The sequence below is a fragment of the Phacochoerus africanus genome, chromosome 2 (genome assembly GCF_016906955.1).
Source record: "Phacochoerus africanus isolate WHEZ1 chromosome 2, ROS_Pafr_v1, whole genome shotgun sequence".
Taxonomy (NCBI): Eukaryota; Metazoa; Chordata; class Mammalia; order Artiodactyla; family Suidae; genus Phacochoerus; species Phacochoerus africanus.
In genome coordinates, this window is record NC_062545.1 from 128,178,416 (window position 1) to 128,183,827 (window position 5,412).

A 5,412-nucleotide genomic window follows, 5' to 3' on the forward strand; every position below is an offset into this window, starting at 1 on the left:
TGGAATCCCTGACAGCTATGTCCATAACAAGCACCAGTCTCTCAAAACAGTTATTCCAGCCTGACAGTGCTAGTTTCTGTTTAATGGTAAAATGAGACTTCATGATGACTTTCTGAAGATGTTTCTAAAACACTGTTTACAGAATGAGACATGACTCTACAGATACCTCATAGAAGACAATCCAAGACCGTACTTCATTATCTACGACAGTACGTGTTTTAAAGGAAGCATCAAAAATTCAGTATTTGCATTTAAAAATCCTTTTTAAAGACCATTTTATATCAAGCCAGTACTGGAAAACCAAATTTTTAAATTATGTAATCTTGATATCCAGCTTCTGGAATTTGACACCCACCTTTCTTTTTAGCAAAATTATTTCTCAACAGATTTCAGAAAGTACTACCAGTTATCCAGAGAGTGGAATAAGCACGTATTCCTAGAGTTTCAGAAATGTATTATTTCACAAGTAGTCCTTATTGTTATAATTTGTAATCAACTTTTTCCAGATACTACAGGGTTTTGAATGTCAAAGTTAACATTTTGGTTATTTGTTAATCTTATCAGAACCAAATCTTTACCTATTGTGGTCACTATCATTAAATTATCTAGGAAATATTTTCAATATTACTCTGAATAGCAGAAGTTAATCATAAACTCAAACTACTGTATGGTAATTTAAAACAAAGTATAGAAGCGAGATGGGGTCTGGAGTTTCAGATTTAAGTCTTCCTGAAATCATTTTTATTGTTCACAGAATTATCTTAAGAACAGCAAGAGACTGCAAAAGGTAAACAATGATCCACTGTCCTTTGAGAACTGTCTTTCCTTTTGTACAGAAAATTTGCTTGGTACCTTGCTTCCTGCTTCCATTCCAGTTATATTGTGTGTGAACTTTCAGGGTAAAACTCTGGAAAGAGGTTCATTTTGCTCTCCACCTCTCACATGTAGATTAACCACATTGCTCTAGAGAGAATTTCAGCTGGATGTTTTGGGTTAGGGATTCCCCATGGACTCCAGAAACTGCAGGCTATAATTCTGAGGTTTTTCCAATAATAACACCATAGCAGAAATGCCCGGAGGGATTGAGGGGAAGGTATTACTCTGTGAAAACAAAATTTTCAAGGGTTTTTGACCTTGTGAGTGTGTTTTTTTTAAAGCAGAGGAATGGGGATGGACATTAAATCTGTGTTGTAGGGAGGCTCAACATAAAAGTTTTCAAGCCAAATGCACCTAATTGGTAACAATTGTGTTAAAGAGGCAGCTGTGAATATTCATTGTTTCATTTTGCAAGTGTTGGTTTTGAAATTATCTTTATGCACATCAGAAATCCATTTTCCAAAGGAACGGTTTCTTTTTTTTTTTTTGTCTTTTTTTTTGCTATTTCTTTGGGCCGCTTCCGCGGCACATGGAGGTTCCCAGGCTAGGGGTCCAATCGGAGCTGTAGCCCCCGGCCTACGCCAGAGCCACAGCAACGCAGGATCCAAGCCGCGTCTGCGACCTACACCACATCTCACGGCAACGCCGGATCGTTAACCCAATGAGCAAGGGCAGGGACCGAACCCGCAACCTCATGGTTCCTAGTCGGATTCATTAACCACTGCGCCACGACGGGAACTCCAGGAATGGTTTCTTATACAAAGAATGGATATGGTTCTCTGCCTCCCCAGAATCACAACAGACAGGTTGTGAACTGAAATCCTAGATGGGCATGCAGGTGACTTCTGATATAAATGAGGAATAGGAAACAATTCTTCTCTACCAAGTAGCTCCCTGTAATAAACATAAGTAAGATGAAACCTAGATTTACCCAAAAAGTGGTTAAGAGTTGATTTCAATAAAAGGGTTGATGAGGATTAATGGTTCCTAAGAAAACCTAGTGTTTAATTGCATTGAAAACTTACTTTATGGGATTCTTATTGTGAATCCATTTACAATAATGATTGGAATTTTTCAAAAATTTCAGTAGCATATAAACTATTTAAATTGAAATAAATGTAAAATTAAAATATAGAGGGCAAGTAAGAATAAATGAGACACATTTTAGTGGACATCTGGGCATTTATGGACTTTGAGTAGTACCTAGCAAGAAGAATATGCATTCTATGCTAATGGGTTTTCTCATATTTGCAAATTTTTCCTCATATCTGTGGAGCTTGTTTCTTAGAAACTTTCCTTTATCTTAAAGAGCTATATCTGACTTTTCATATTGACCTGTTTCTTGGAAAGTTATTTGATGAAACAGTCTAAAATCCATTTGAGTATTGAAAGGATCCTTTTATAAAATACAGAAACATTTAAAAATTTTGTAATCTTAATGATAGTGTTCTCCTTAAAGTGAAGTACACATGAAGTTTCCTGTACTTTCCTTTTTGTAGCGAGGACCACAGATTTTTGTACTCGTATTCAAATGAGTCTGTAAGATTTGAGGGTTGATAGATAAAACTTTTTGTTACTTGGGAAGACCCACAGAGAAGGATGTGGACTTAGCAGATATGACCAGGGACTACACAGTGGTCTGTCAGTCACCCAATGAGTTACAGCCCAAGTTACACTCCTGGGCCAGCTCTCAGAGAAGGGGCTGTCCATTGTCCTGGGAAAGGCTGAGTTTGCATAAACACCTAGCATTGTTAATTTTGAACAGGGAAAACAGATCACAACATAAGAAATGGCCAGTTTTTCAGTGTTATATTTCAGTTAACATTTGCAAGTAATCAGAGCTACTTGTGTATATAAACTGTTCGCAACTCTGGCCACTTGCAGTATTTTGATTTATTTTAGGAAAAACACCTATTGTTTCATTAACAACCATGCTGCCTTAGAAATATAATGTAAGGAATGGAGTTGAACAAAGCATATTTCAGAGGGCTTTGAAATAGAAAATCAGAAGCGATTTTAATCCCTCCAAACATTTTCCATTAGCCATGCCTTGTGTAAACCAGCCATGCCCTGTGTAATGTGAGCCCCAATTCTCACAAGTTGCTGCTCCCATCAGTATTCTTTGCCAATTCACTGGATTTCTTATTTTACTGTTTTCAACTTTGGGTGCTTTGTTCCCATCTTCTAAACCTAGTTTCCTGCTCTTAAAAGTCTGTGTTTTGATTCTCTCTTGAAGCCAGGTGTCCGCACTGACAGTGTTTGATTTCAGTAGAATTTTCCCAGAAGAGACACAGGCAGGATGACATACCTTAGCTTCCCTTTCATTTTAATGTGAGGAAAAACCATCCTTGAGAGACAAAGCACCACTTATAAGTGTGTTTCTGGATAGGGAAGAACCTTCTTTTAAACAGCTTATTGTTCGTGATCCAGATTTCTCTTCCTGCTGAACTTTACAGACAAGTGTGGTAGAAGTAGATGCACTGTACAACCCCAAGCCAAGATCACTGCTGATGAGATTCTGCCTGTGTTCCTCAGCAACCACTCTCACTACTTTAGGAGACACATTCACTTCTGAAACAAGCACAACTAGCTATATTTATTTTCTTCTTGTGCATTTATATTAATAGGTTCACCATAACAAATTAGGCATTCATTCTTACAGAATTAGAGCCCTTTTGGAATAAGGTTTTAGGCACTTCTGCTGTTGACTCTACCTTAGACTTGGTAAACTTAAACTTACAGAATGTGGTTATAGATGAAGGATGGATACACTTTGTCCTCGAACCAAGCTTCACTTATGAGCCAGTTGGGTATTAGTCACAAATGAAAAGTGACACCTTGTTATGTGCTGTGTTGAGGGGAGGCAAGCCTGATCCCCAAATTATTGATTAAGCCTAATATCTCTAAGCAAAATACCATTTGCAAACCCTGGCTACTGTCCCACTGGACAGGGCTTCAGATTTGTTTTACAGATCACTAGTCAGGGATGTGGTTTGTGATGCTGGTAGGAGCACATGTTGGAGAGAAGAAATTGTGGGAGCTCCTCAGGGTTGAATTGTGTGTGTGCGGCGCAGTTACACATCCAGGCCAGCCTGACATTGAATTCTTGCTTACAAAAGGTTTAATCTGTTCTTCCAGTCATGCTGAGAGGACCAACAAACATTTTCTGATTTTTGGTGAGACTGGAAAGCATTCATGGAGACTTTCTCAGCTAAACCTATGATAGTGTCCATTTAAATATTGCAGTTAAGTGTATTCCAAAATAACGGCAACACAAAATGGAAATGTGCCAGTATGTCAGCTTTGCACCTGAAAGATAATGTATACTTGGAAAGCTTATGCTTCTCTAAATAAATATATGTTAATAAGTAAGCCATATCACAGTTGGAGAAATTGTATATACTTTTCCATATATACCTTCAGAAACCAGGTATTTTACATATGATTGATTTTAGAAAGATTTTGAAGCTGGAATTTGTCCATATAATTTAAGATCAAAGTATAGTATATGTACTGTATTTGCAATTTTCAAATTGTAATTTCCTATACATTTATTAAATAAAGTATTGTTTTGCCATGTGGTTTATTAAAAATGAAAGTGTATAGTTCCTTCAATTAAATTTCTGGGCTTTTTCATTGAATAAATAATCATAATAGGCCTTAAAACATAATCCTGTTAAAAAGAGAGGCATTAGAAAATAGATTCTAACATATCTAGTTTTAAATGTCTGATTATAATAACCTCGTAGGTGTTTAAGAAATAAACCTGAGGAGTTCCCGTCATGGCTCAGCGGACAGAAATCCAGCCAGTATCCATGAGGACCCAGGGTTTTTTTTTGTTTTTTTTTTTTGTCTTATTGCTATTTCTTTGGGCCGCTCCTGCGGCATATGGAGGTTCCCAGGCTAGGGGTCCAATCGGAGCTGTAGCCACTGGCCTACGCCAGAGCCACAGCAACGAGGGATCCGTAGCCGCATCTGCAACCTACACCACAGCTCACGGCAACGCCAGATCGTCAACCCACTGAGCAAGGGCAGGGATCGAACCCGCAACCTCATGGTTCCTAGTCGGATTCGTTAACCACTGCACCACAACAGGAACTCCAGGACCCAGGTTTGATCCCTGGCCTCACTCAGTGGGTTAAGGATCCAGTGTTGCCATGAGCTGTGTTGTAGGTCACAGATGCAACTGGAATCTGGCATTGCTGTGGCTGTGGTGTAGGCCGGCAGCTACAGCTCTGACCCAACCCCTAGCCTGGGAACCTCCATATGCCTCAGGTGTGGCCCTAAAAAGACAAGAAAGAGAAAGGAAAGAAAGAAAAGGAAGGAAAAAAAGGGAGAAAGAGGGCGGGAGGAAGGAAGGAAGGAAAGATACTGAAAAAAACCTTCCAGATATGATAAAAGATTAAAAGAACTTTTATATCAGTCACTTAATGTCCCTGCAGCCCCAGCAACATGGCAGAAAGGAAAGAAGCTCCCATGACATTAAGATTGGTGAGGACCACAGGGAAGTGTGAGCGTGGTGACCTGAGGACCCTT